Source organism: Artemia sp. Qi Xiang Cuo, chromosome 21, assembly GCF_049724085.1.
Source record: "Artemia sp. Qi Xiang Cuo chromosome 21, ASM4972408v1, whole genome shotgun sequence".
In the NCBI taxonomy this organism is placed as follows: Eukaryota; Metazoa; Arthropoda; class Branchiopoda; order Anostraca; family Artemiidae; genus Artemia; species Artemia sp. Qi Xiang Cuo.
In genome coordinates this window covers 41733689-41746720 of record NC_142814.1, presented here as the reverse complement: position 1 = coordinate 41746720, position 13032 = coordinate 41733689, and the positions used below count along the sequence as shown (strand labels likewise).

At 32.9% G+C, this 13032-nt stretch overlaps 1 pseudogene across 1 annotated transcript in view; it reads right to left on the bottom strand.

Moving 5' to 3' along the window:
* Nucleotides 1–8011: 8011 nt before the first annotated feature.
* Nucleotides 8012–13032, bottom strand: part of LOC148939565 (acyl-CoA Delta-9 desaturase pseudogene) — a 34688-nt pseudogene continuing 29667 nt past the window's right edge. Inside the window, exon 3 of the transcript XR_016143532.1 lies at nt 8012–8220. The product of XR_016143532.1 is annotated as an acyl-CoA Delta-9 desaturase pseudogene (transcript). The remainder of the gene's footprint in view (nt 8221–13032) is intronic.

Below are 13032 nucleotides of genomic sequence, written 5' to 3'. Positions count from 1 at the left end.
AATAAGGAGCTACTTCATAAGGAGCTCTAATAAAATAAGGAGCTAAACAGTAAACAATAAGAAGTTACAATAAAACAAGGAGCTACTAACAATAAGGAGCTCCAGTAAAATAAGTAGCTAATCAGTAAACAATAAGGAGTTACAATAGAATAAGGAGCTAATAACAATAAGGAACTACTTAATAAGGAGCTCCAATAAAATAAGGAGCTAATCAGTAAACAATAAGGAGTTACAATAAAATAAGAAGCTACTAACAATAAGGAGCTCCAGTAAAATAAGTAGCTAATCAGTAAACAATAAGGATTTACAATAAAATAAGGAGCTACTAACAATAAGGAGCTCCAGTAAAATAAGTAGCTAATCAGTAAACAGCAAGGAGTTACAATAAAATAAGAAGCTACTAACAATAAGGAGCTCCAGTAAAATAAGTAGCTAATCAGTAAACAATTAGGAGTTACAATAAAATAAGGAGCTACTAACAATAAGGAGCTACTTAATAAGGAGCTCCAATAAAATAAGGAGCTAGTCAGTAAACAATAAGGAGTTACAATAAAATAAGAAGCTACTAACAATAAGGAGCTCCAGTAAAATAAGTAGCTAATCAGTAAACAATAAGGAGTTACAATAAAATATGGAGCTACTAACAATAAGGAGCTACTTAATACGGAGCTCCAATAAAACAAGGAGCTAATCAGTAAACAATAAGGAGTTACAATAAAATAAGAAGCTACTAAAAATAAGGAGCTCCAGTAAAATAAGTAGCTAATCAGTAAACAACAAGGAGCTCCAACAAAATAAGGAGAAAACCAATAAACAGTATGGAGCTACATTAAAATAAACAGTCACTAACAATAAGGAGCTAACTAATAATCAATGATTAGCAACAATAAAATAAGAATCTACTAACTAAGACAACTACCAGTAAAAGTAAAGTAAGACTTTGAAATACAGATAATTGGACACATAGAAATAAGAGTAGGATAAGGAGCTACTAACAATAAGGAGCTCCAGTAAAATAATAAGCTAATCAATAAACAATAAGGAGTTACAATAAAATAAGGAACTACTAACAATAAGGAGCTCCAGTAAAATAAGTAGCTAATCAGTAAACAACAAGGAGCTCCAACAAAATAAGGAGAAAACCAATAAACAATATGGAGCTACATTAAAATAAACAGTCACTAACAATAAGGAGCTAACTAATAATCAATGATTAGCAACAATAAAATAAGAATCTACTAACTAAGACAACTACCAGAAAAGTAAAGTAAGACTTTGAAATACAGATAATTGGACACATAGAAAAAGAGTAGGATAGGAGCTACTAACAATAAGGAGCTCCAGTAAAATAATAAGCTAATCAATAAACAATAAGGAGTTACAATAAAATAAGGAACTACTAACAATAAGGAGCTCCACTAAAATAAGTAGCTAATCAGTAAACAACTGGGAGTTACAATAAAATAAGGAGCTACTAACAATAAGGAGCTACTTAATAAGGAGCTCCAATAAATAAAGGAGCTAATCAGTAAACAATAAGGAGTTACAATAAAATAAGAAGTTACTAACAATGAGGAGCTCCAGTAAATAAGTAGCTAATCAGTAAACAATAAGGAGTTACAATAAAATAAGGAGTTACTAAAAATAAGGAGCTACTTAATACGGAGCTCCAATAAAATAGGGAGCTAATCAGTAAACAATAAGGAGTTACAATAAAATAAGAAGCTACTAACAATAAGGAGCTCCAGTAAAATAAGTAGCTAATCAGTAAACAATAAGGAGTTACAATAGAATAAGGAGCTAATAACAATAAGGAACTACTTAATAAGGAGCTCCAATAAAATAAGGAGCTAATCAGTAAAAAATAAGGAGTTACAATAAAATAAGAAGCTACTAACAATAAGGAGCTCCAGTAAAATAAGTAGCTAATCAGTAGACAATAAGGAGTTACAATAAAATAAGGAGAAGGAGCTCAAGTAAAATAAGTAGCTAATCAGTAAACAGTAAGGAGTTACAATAAAGTAAGGATCTACTAACAATAAGGAGCTCCACTAAAATAAGTAGCTAATCAGTAAACAATTAGGAGTTACAATGAAATAAGGAGCTACTAACAATAAGGAGCTACTTAATAAGGAGCTCCAATAAAATAAGTAGCTAATCAGTAAACAATAAGGAGTTACAATAAAATAAGAAGCTACTACCAATAAGGAGCTCCAGTAAAATAAGTAGCTAATCAGTAAACAATAAGGAGTTACAATAAAATAAGGAGCTCCTAACAATAAGGAGCTCCACTAAAATAAGTAGCTAATCAGTAAACAATTAGGAGTTACAATAAAATAAGGAGCTACTAACAATAAGGAGCTACTTAATAAGGAGCAACAATAAAATAAGGAGCTAAACAGTAAACAATAAGGAGTTACAATAAAACAAGGAGCTACTAACAATAAGGAGCTCCAGTAAAATAAGTAGCTAATCAGTAAACAATAAGGAGTTACAATAGAATAAGGAGCTAATAACAATAACGAACTAATTAATAAGGAGCTCCAATAAAATAAGGAGCTAATCAGTAAACAATAAGTAGTTAAAATAAAATAAGAAGCTACTAACAATAAGGAGCTCCAGTAAAATACGTAGCTAATCAGTAAACAATAAGGAGATACAATAAAATAAGGAGCTAATAACAATAAGGATCTCCAGTTCAATAAGTAGCTAATCAGTAAACAGTAAGGAGTTACAATAAAGTAAGGAGCTACTAACAATAAGGAGCTCCACTAAAATAAGTAGCTAATCAGTAAACAATTAGGAGTTACAATAAAATAAGGAGGTACTAACAATAAGGAGCTACTTAATAAGGAGCTGCAATAAAATAAGGAGCTAATCAGTAAACAATAAGGAGTTACAATAAAACAAGGAGCTACTAACAATAAGGAGCTCCAGTAAAATAAGTAGCTAATCAGTAAACAATAAGGAGTTACAATAGAATAAGGAGCTACTAACAATAAGGAGCTACTTAATACGGAGCTCCAATAAAATAAGGAGCTAATCAGTAAACAATAAGGAGTTACAATAAAATAAGAAGCTACTAACATTAAGGAGCTCCAGTAAAATAAGTAGCTAATCAGTAAACAATTAGGAGTTACAATAAAATAAGGATCTACTTAATAAGGAGCTCCAATAAAATAAGGAGCTAATCAGTAAAAAATAAGGAGTTACAATAAAATAAGAAGCTACTAAAAATAAGAAGCTCCAGTAAAATACGTATCTAATAAGTAAACAATAAGGATTTACAATAGAATAATGAGCTACTAACAATAAGGAGCTCCAGTAAAATAAGAAGCTAATCAGTAAACAACAAGGAGCTCCAATAAAAGAAGGAGAAAACCAATAAACAATATGGAGCTACAATAAAATAAACAGTCACTAACAATAAGGAGCTAACTAATAATCAATGAGGAGCAACAATAAAATAAGAATCTACTAACTAAGACAACTACCAGAGAAGTACAGTTAGACTTTGAAATACAGATAATTGGACACATAGAAAAAGAATCAGATAGGAGCTACTAACAATAAGGAGCTCCAGTAAAATAATTAGCTAATCAATAAACAATAAGGAGTTACAATAAAATAAGGAACTATTAACAATAAGGAGCTCCATTAAAATAAGTAACTAATCAGTAAACAATTAGGAGTTACAATAAAATAAGGAGCTACTAACAATAAGGAGCTACTTAATAAGGAGCTACAATAAAATAAGGAGCTAATCAGTAAACAATAAGGAGTTACAATAAAATAAGAAGTTACTAACAATGAGGAGCTCCAGTAAAATAAGTAGCTAATCAGTAAACAATAAGGAGTTGCAATAAAATAAGGAACTACTAACAATAAGGAGCTCCATTAAAATAAGTAACTAATCAGTAAACAGTATGGAGTTACAATAAAGTTAGGAGCTACTAACAATAAGGAGCTCCACTAAAATAAGTAGCTAATCAGTAAACAATTAGGAGTTACAATAAAATAAGGAGCTACTAACAATAAGGAGCTACTTAATAAGGAGCTCCAATAAAATAAGGAGCTAAACAGTAAACAATAAGGAGTTACAATAAAACAAGGAGCTACTAACAATAAGGAGCTCCAGTAAAATAAGTAGCTAATCAGTAAACAATAAGGAGTTACAATAAAATAAGGAGCTACTTAATACAGAGCTCCAATAAAATAAGGAGCTAATCAGTAAACAATAAGGAGTTACAATAAAATAAGGAGCTTCTATCATAAACAAATAAGAAGAACAACAGGTGAATTTTTTTATACAATACAGTGGAACGCAATTTTAAATGAATATTTCGACCCTATATCCAAGGGCCGTCCTCAGCAAAACAGACGAAGAGAATAAAAACAATATAAAAGAAACTTATATTAGAATTCAATCATTAGAACTGTTTAAAAAATTTTAAAACAGCCCTAATATCATTACTTCAAGGAAGTTCAACCAGGAATGGTACTCCAAACGAAATGGACAGAGAACAATTCATTCAGATGGAATTAAAATACTTACAGACAAGACTTTAAAGCTAATCTCGACCTCTTGGCAGCCAGCCTAGAAGGTTGGTTTGTAATAGGTTTAGTGGAGTTATTGACAGTTTTTTTAATATAATTAGTCAAATCCTTTTTAATTAAATTTGTGTATAGGGCGTTAAGCGAAAATTCCCCCAAATCTCTATTTAAAGAAATGTTACTATTTATTTTGATCTTAATTTCAATTGCCTCTCGAACAACCTGTTTTATGCCTAAATCATTACTAATAAAGCAAGTTTCTTCAAAAAGCATTTTATGACTAGGGTTATCATATTTGTGACTGCTTAAAGCAGAATCAAAGGAAATATTTGTACTATTAGAATTTAAAGCTTTAGTTATGTCATCTTTGTGTTGTTGCTGGTGTTTTTCTAGATTTTGATGGGTTCTACCAACACAAAAATGGCCACAGTCACATGGTATTCGATAAACCCCTCTCTGGCAAGTAACTGGGGTTATATCTTTACCAGAATTTAAGAAATTCATGATTTTAAAATTATCTTTAAATACGAAATAAAAATTATTTTTTGAAAACTTTTTTTAAACTTGTAGTGACTTTTGGAATATATGGAAGGTAAATTATATTTGAGGGCTTGACGGGAACTTCACATTGCAAAAGACCCTTAATTTTACGGGAGTGTCTTGCCAATCTTCGGCTAATTTTGTTGTTAATAAAGACAATAGGATAACCGTTTCCAAAAATTATGTCTCTAATAAAATTTAGTTCATCTGTGATGTGTTCATCTGTGTATTCGTGACATCTGTCAATGTAACGAATAATTAAAACATCCAGAAACGGTAATTTATTCGCATTTTAAATTTCTAAGGTAAATTGTAAATTTCGGTCATATGTACTAAGGTGATCTAGAAAGCCCCTAAGTTCATTTTCCCCATAATTCCAGAGCGATATTACATCATCCATGTAACGCCCCCAATATACATGTTTTAAAAAATATGAATTTAAGGCCCAATTTTCGAGGTGTTCTACATAAATGTTCGCTAATAAAACATGTATATTGGGGGCGTTATATGGATGATGTAATATCGCTCTGGAATTATGGGGAAAATGAACTTAGGGGTTTTCTAGATCACCTTAATACATATAACCGAAATTTACAATTTACCTTAGAAATTGAAAATGTAAATAAATTACAGTTTCTGGATATTTTAATTATTCGCGACATTGATAAACTGGATTTTACAATTTACAGAAAACCCACACAAAATAACAGATATCTTCATTTTAAATCCAATCACCCCCCACAAGTTAAAAGAGGTGTTGTTACAGCTCTTATTGACCGTGCCCTAAACATTTGCTCTGAATCTTACATCACAGATGAACTAAATTTTATAAGAGACATACTTTTTGGAAACGGTTATCCTATTGTCTTTATTAACAATACAATTAGCCGAAGATTGGCAAGACACTCCCGTAAAATTAAGGGTCTTTTGCAATGTGAAGTTCCCGTCAAGCCCTCAAATATAATTTACCTTCCATATATTCCAAAAGTCACTACAAGTTTAAAAAAAGTTTTCAAAAAATAATTTTTATGTCGTATTTACAGATAATTTTAAAATCATGAATTTCTTAAATTCTGGTAAAGATACGAGGTTATACGAGGTTATACGGGTCGTATAACCCCAGTTACTCGCCAAAGAGGGGCGCATAAAAGTCCTTGTTACTGTAATAATTTTATGTTGGCATAGAAAATAAAAATTTAGATAAACATCTAAATCAACACAAAGAGGACATAAGTATGGCTATAAATTCTAATAACAGAAACACTTATTTCGATTTGGCTTTAAGCAGCCACATATATGATAACGCTAGTAATAAAATGATTTTTGAAGAAACTTGCTTTATTAGCAATGATTTAGGCATAAAACAGGTCGTTTGAGAGGCTATTGAAATTAAAATCAAAATAAATAGTCATATTTCTTTAAAAAGGGATTTGGGGGAATATTCACTTAATGCCGTATACACACAATTAATTAAAAATGATTTGACTAATTATATTAAAAAACCAGTAAATAACTCCACTCAACCTATTACGAATAAACCTTCTAGGCTGGCTGCCAAGAGGTCGAGATTAGCTTTAAAGTCTTGTCTGTAAGTATTTTAATTCCATCTGAATGAATTGTTCTCTGTCCATTTCGTTTGGAGTACCAGTCCTGGTTGAACTTCCTTGAAGTAATGATATTAGGGCTGTTTTAAAATTTTTTAAACAGATCTAATGATTGAATTTTAATGCAAGTTTCTTTTATAGTGTTTTTATTCTCTTCGTCTGTTTTGCTGAGGAAGGCCCTTGGATATAGGGTCGAAATATTCATTTAAAGTTGCGTTCCACTGTCTTGTATAAAAAAATTCCCTGTTGTTCTACTTATTTGTTTATGTTAGAAGCTCCTTATTTTATTGTAACTCCTTATTGTTTACTGATTAGCTCCTTATTTTATTGGAGCTCCGTATTAAGTCGCTCCTTATTTTATTGTAACTCCTTATTGTTTACTGATTAGCTACTTATTTTACTGGAGCTCCTTATTGTTAGTAGCTCCTTGTTTTATTGTAACTCCTTATTGTTTACTGTTTAGCTCCTTATTTTATTGGAGCTCCTTATTAAGTAGCTCCTTATTGTTAGAAGCTCCTTATTTTATTGTAACTCCTAATTGTTTACTGATTAGCTACTTATTTTACTGGAGCTCCTTATTGGTAGTAGCTTCTTATTTTATTGTAACTCCTTATTCTTTACTGATTAGCTACTTATTTTATTGGAGCTCCTTATTAAGTAGCTCCTTATTGTTATTAGCTCCTTATTCTATTGTAACTCCTTATTGTTTACTGATTAGCTACTTATTTTACTGGAGCTCCTTATTGTTAGTAGCTTCTTATTTTATTGTAACTCCTTATTTTTTACTGATTAGCTCCTTATTTTATTGGATCTCCTTATTAAGTAGTTCCTTATTGTTATTAGCTCCTTATTCTATTGTAACTCCTTATTGTTTACTGATTAGCTACTTATTTTACTGGAGCTCCTTATTGTTAGTAGCTTCTTATTTTATTGTAACTCCTTATTGTTTACTGATTAGCTCCTTATTTTATTGGAGCTCCGTATTAAGTAGCTCCTTATTTTTAGTAGCTCCTTATTTTATTGTAACTCCTTATTGTTTACTGATTAGCTACTTATTTTACTGGAGCTCCTCATTGTTAGTAACTTCTTATTTTATTGTAACTCCTTATTGTTTACTGATTAGTTCCTTTATTTATTGGAGCTCAACGGGACCTGTCAAGTATTCAGACGACAATCCAAACCCAATGAAGAGAGGTTTGGGCAGCGCCCATGCACGATAACTGACAACACTTCGTGGACGCCCTGGGTGCCTCTGGTGGCACAGGAGGATCTAAGGTCTAAATTAAGGTCTCAAAATAAACAAACTATAGTCCTTACTGTTTTTGAAAACGTACAACCGGATCAGCTAGTAAGTCTGAATAATCTAGCTTCTTTCCTTTTGTTATGACATCTGGATGTTTTTTGTTAGAAGCCAGCCAACGTGACTGAAGAAAAGACCCCGACTGGAGTTGTGAGGGTCGGCATTCGTTTCTGCAAACTTGTGATGAACTCGGTGATCTCTTGCCCATTCATAGATGTCATTCTAAAAAATAAATAAAAGTAAAAAAATGATAAAAAATAAATGAAATAAATAACATACACATTCAGGAGTTCGTAGGCTACTTTTTTTTAAAAAGACAAATTATTTGGAAAATAAAGAAAAGCGTATTTTTTTGGAATTTCAGTTACGTACTCGAAGGCCCCTCTCTATACTTGCCAAGACCTCGTTCGTATTTTTTACACAAGTAAAGGGCAGGGGTTTAGAGTAAAAGAAACCCAACATTTGTCTCCAATATATTAAAACTGGGTACGATTATGTAATCTTGTTTTTGATAGACAAAATAATTTTTAGCTGAGACAAAGGTTCAGAAGGTTGCGTTACAGGTTCATGTAAAGGTTATAAGAGATTATGTAAAAGTTTAGGAGGTTACAAACGAACCTTAAAACACTGCCAAAAACTGTTATTTTTGGGAACAATTATGCGTCTGTGCCAAAAATTTACACGTTTGGAACTACCGCACTTATGGCACATTGGATCAATATGGAGAGGGGATTCACCCTCTTTCTTATCTCAACTAAGCATGAAGTATATGTAAGAAATTGGGGTGATAGCTCTCTTTTATCCGAAACGGTAGTTTTTAACGAAAAACGTAAAATTTAACAAATCGAAGTATTGGGATACAAAAGTTGAAACTTGTTGGTAAAGAGCGGTGGGTGCAGGGATAGAACCATCCCTAACGTTTAAGACAATTCTTTTTTTATTTGGTAAAATAAATTCACCTAAATGAGTCCTTTCAACAAAGAAGTGTCATTGCAGAAAATAAGACTTTAGGGTAAAGAGCGGAGGGTTGATAGGGGAAGCAGCCCCCTCGTATCTAAGAAATATTACAAGATAAATTGAATTACTAAAAACTAGCTTTTTGCAAATGAAAATAAAGAGCGAAGTTAGAACGTAAAACGAGCGTAATTACTCTTATATATTTAGAGGGTTATCCCTAATCAACCCCTAAACCCCATCTCACGTTTTCCTACGCTAAGGTTTAAATAGTATGACGGCGCATACAGCCATGGCTACATCATAGGTGCTCACAACTGCGTAGCGCACAGCACTCATTCTTGAATCATTGAGATAAAAGTTAAGACCCTAGTGTAAAAAGTTGTGGATCAAGGGGGGAGGAGTAAACAATTCCATGCGTAGGATAATTTCTCCTCGCTCAAAGCTTTAATGTGAAGTGCGGTCGGCTGAGGAGAAGGGGGTTATGTATTCCATATATAGGATAATTTCTGTTCTTCATTAGTTTTGACATCGCTTTTTTCTAACATTTAATATGAAAACACTTCTTCAAGTGTCGTGCTTCAAGGGCAAAGATGATTTGGGGCCGTCACCGCAGAGTAGCTTGAACTCAGATCACCCGTATTTAGTGGAACGTCTTATCGCCACTGTGCTGTATTAGGATCAAAGGAAGGAAGAAACGCCACTTAGCTATATATATATATATATAGTATCGAAAGCTTAGTAATTATACAAGTTGCGTAACCAGTATTGATATTGGGGTGAAGTTAGAACAGATTTACATCATGTAAAAATGAACAGGAATGCGATCAGTTGTGCATGATAAATTTGATGGCAGGAAAGGTTAGGAAACTAGTTCTAATTCGTTTCCAGTACTTTAATAAGCCTATTATTTATAACTCGACATGGAGCGAAGTTATCTGAAGTCAACGAAACTGTGCACTCTCATTCTCAACCCCTCTCTGTTCAGAATTTTTTTATTTAATTATTCGCATGAAGTTCCCCCATCTGACATGGTGAATTGCAAAAAAATAAGAATATGTCATATCCAGTGCAAAAACGGAAGTGGTAGGATTAGAAGGGAAGGTCAGGAGTCCTGAGTCATAAGGTTTGGGACTAATAAGTAATAATAAGTAGTAATAATATTGATAATTATTATCATTATTATTTATTTTTTACGTACATTATACAAAAATATAAAACGTTGAGTAATACAAAGAAAAATACATAAAAATGCAAGTGAAAAACACAAAATAGCAAACACATAGAATACACTAATAGAGCAACAAATAAGAAAAGAAAAGAGGGAGGGCGAAAAAATCCCAACTGAAAGAACTTTATTAGCCCGTGATGTAGAGAAATACGGACACAAGCTATTGTTCTTATTGTTATTATTATTATTATTATTATTATCACTATTATTCTAATAATAGTTGCCAAAGATACTCCCTGCCGCCCAACCTTCTAGGGCCAAAGGAAAAGCAGGTCGTCCCCGAATGGGTGGGAGGATGTTGTAAGGGAAGATTTGAGGGAAATGGAAATCTCTTTTGAGGGTGTAAAAAGGGAGGCTTTGAACAGATTGGGACGGCGGAGGAGCGTGCGTAACTGTGTTGGCCTCAGGCGGCTTCGTGCTGCAGTGAGTTACTTGTAGTAGTAGTAATTATAATAGTTGAAGTAACGTATTAATATTATAATAATATAATAACAATAATAAAAATTACTATAATAACAATAACATTATTGCTCACCGGTTATAAGTAAAACTTAAAAATAATAATAAGGTAATAATAAATAAATGGGATTTATTCTCCTTACTTTCACTATGTTTTGTATTATATTGAGCAATGCCTCAAAATATTATCAACTAATTCTTTATTTCCCCTGGTCATTGAAGGCGTGATTTATTGAAATAGGCAAGTCATTGCCAATGTTTGAAGATTAAAAAAGCGTGGTGAGGTCATCAGAAATGTATGCAACGCTGTATAATTTTAAAATAACATTATTTCTGCTGCAGAGTGTACATACATGTATCTGAAATCTTGATACTTTATTTCTTCTCATCTAAATTTCTAAATTATTTTGTTTAAGAAGAGAATTAGAAAGTTGCGAGAAAAAAAAGAAGACTGTAGCCTTTTAGGGATGAAATGGTAATGCAATATCATCGTGCTCAAAGAGAAAATGGGTACTCTTGCATTATGCGGGCCTTTCTAAAAAGTCAAGTTTGGTTAACGCTGATGATAAAAAATAAAATAGGTAGAATATATGATAGTTTAGAAACAAATTTGGGTTATATATTTGCACATTACGGGGGTGGGGGTAAAGCATAGCATATATTAAATACGTAATCTAACCTAGGTACCTTCCCCGCCCAAACCCCAAAAAACACAGTTTAATATCGTATACGCAATGAAAAGCACGCTATCATTGCCTAGTCCATAGCGGTAAACATACCAAAAACGGGTTTTATCATTGCTTACTCTATAGTAGTTAACCCGAGAGGCCCGCGTAACGCAAGAGTGCCAGAAAATGTATATGTCACTTTTTGCTGATTTTACCAACCAGAAAAGAGGTACTTATGTAATATACGAGAAACACTCGAGAAGTGAAGTTTGATTAATGCTAATGCAGGTTAGGTTACACTTGCAAAGATGGTGCTTCTTGTAAGAGTACAAAGTCATTGTCATGAACATCCATGGTGAGACACTACATTCTATCACTATGCATTGCAAACTAACCAGTTTTTATCCTAACTGATCTTCGCGATCCAAATCCTCGAATGTTTTACATATAGTACATAAGTACCAAAAAAATTAAAATCTATTCGCATATACAGTTATTCCTTTATCCAGGGATTTAAATTCAAATAATTTTGAAAAAGTAACTATGCAGATCTTTACGTAGATCTCATGTGCAGTGGTATGTGCATATATTGAATATACATTGATATCTAGAATATACATACGTGAATTGGTATGTACACATATAGTACATACGTTTGTGTGTACATTGGTATGTAGTGTACGCAAATAATAGCTGGTATGCATATGACATTATAAGTTACTAGCTTGCCCTTCGCGCATTGCTGTGACCCTGAAAGAAAAAAAATCAAGGAAAATACCACCCCAGAAAACTCCCCTCCAAGGAAAATTTCCCCAGAAAATCCCCCCTTCCCCGCTAAAGATTCATTCTTCGTATTATTAACGATCATATTTTAAACATTAAAAGTATTTGAAAAATTACCTCAAACATTGTCCCCACGGACCATTCTCCTTCCAAGAGATCCCCGTGGAAAATTCCTCCCTCCCAACAATACCTCTTCATTGGGGAATAGAGTCCATCAACCGAAGAACATGATAAGCCACTGAATCGATAAACAGGAACTCTGATTTTTTTTTTTTTTTTCAAACGTCATGCTTTCCACAATAGAGTTAATCCCTGACCCTTTACCATACATTTATATAAATTGTGGAATTAATTTATTTTGATTACCTTATATCCCTTTCCGACAATTCCCCCCAGCAGAGTATTTTACTACACTGTTCATCGGATCGCCACAGGGGCGGATCCAGGATTTTTTTCAGGGGGGCATAAAATAGGTTGATCCGATAAAAAATTTTAGGGGGGGGGGGCGCAAAATAGGTTGATCCGATAAACTTACGTTAAAAGCAAGTTTAATTCACGCAAACTTGGGTTAATTAAGTAAATTACAGTACTTTAGACTACGCTAGGGGGGTTGCCCCCCTCGCCCCCTGGATCCGCCACTGGATCGCCAAGAGACTCTAAGACGTTGTTGAGCACATCTGCGAAGGTTTTGCTTGACTCTAGAATTAATCCCAGACTGGATAAAGCTACCGTTTTCTCTACATTTACATATATCACCTAATCAACTTATTTTGATTACGCATGCAAAGAGTCAGAAAAATATAGGCAAATCAAATTCATTTTAATATGGAAAATCTCCCTCCCCCCAACAATCTTCCCCCACGGAAAATTTTCCCCACATGTATCTCTAACTTCATAAACACCCTATTTCGATTCAATTTTCTAAACTATACAAGCCTT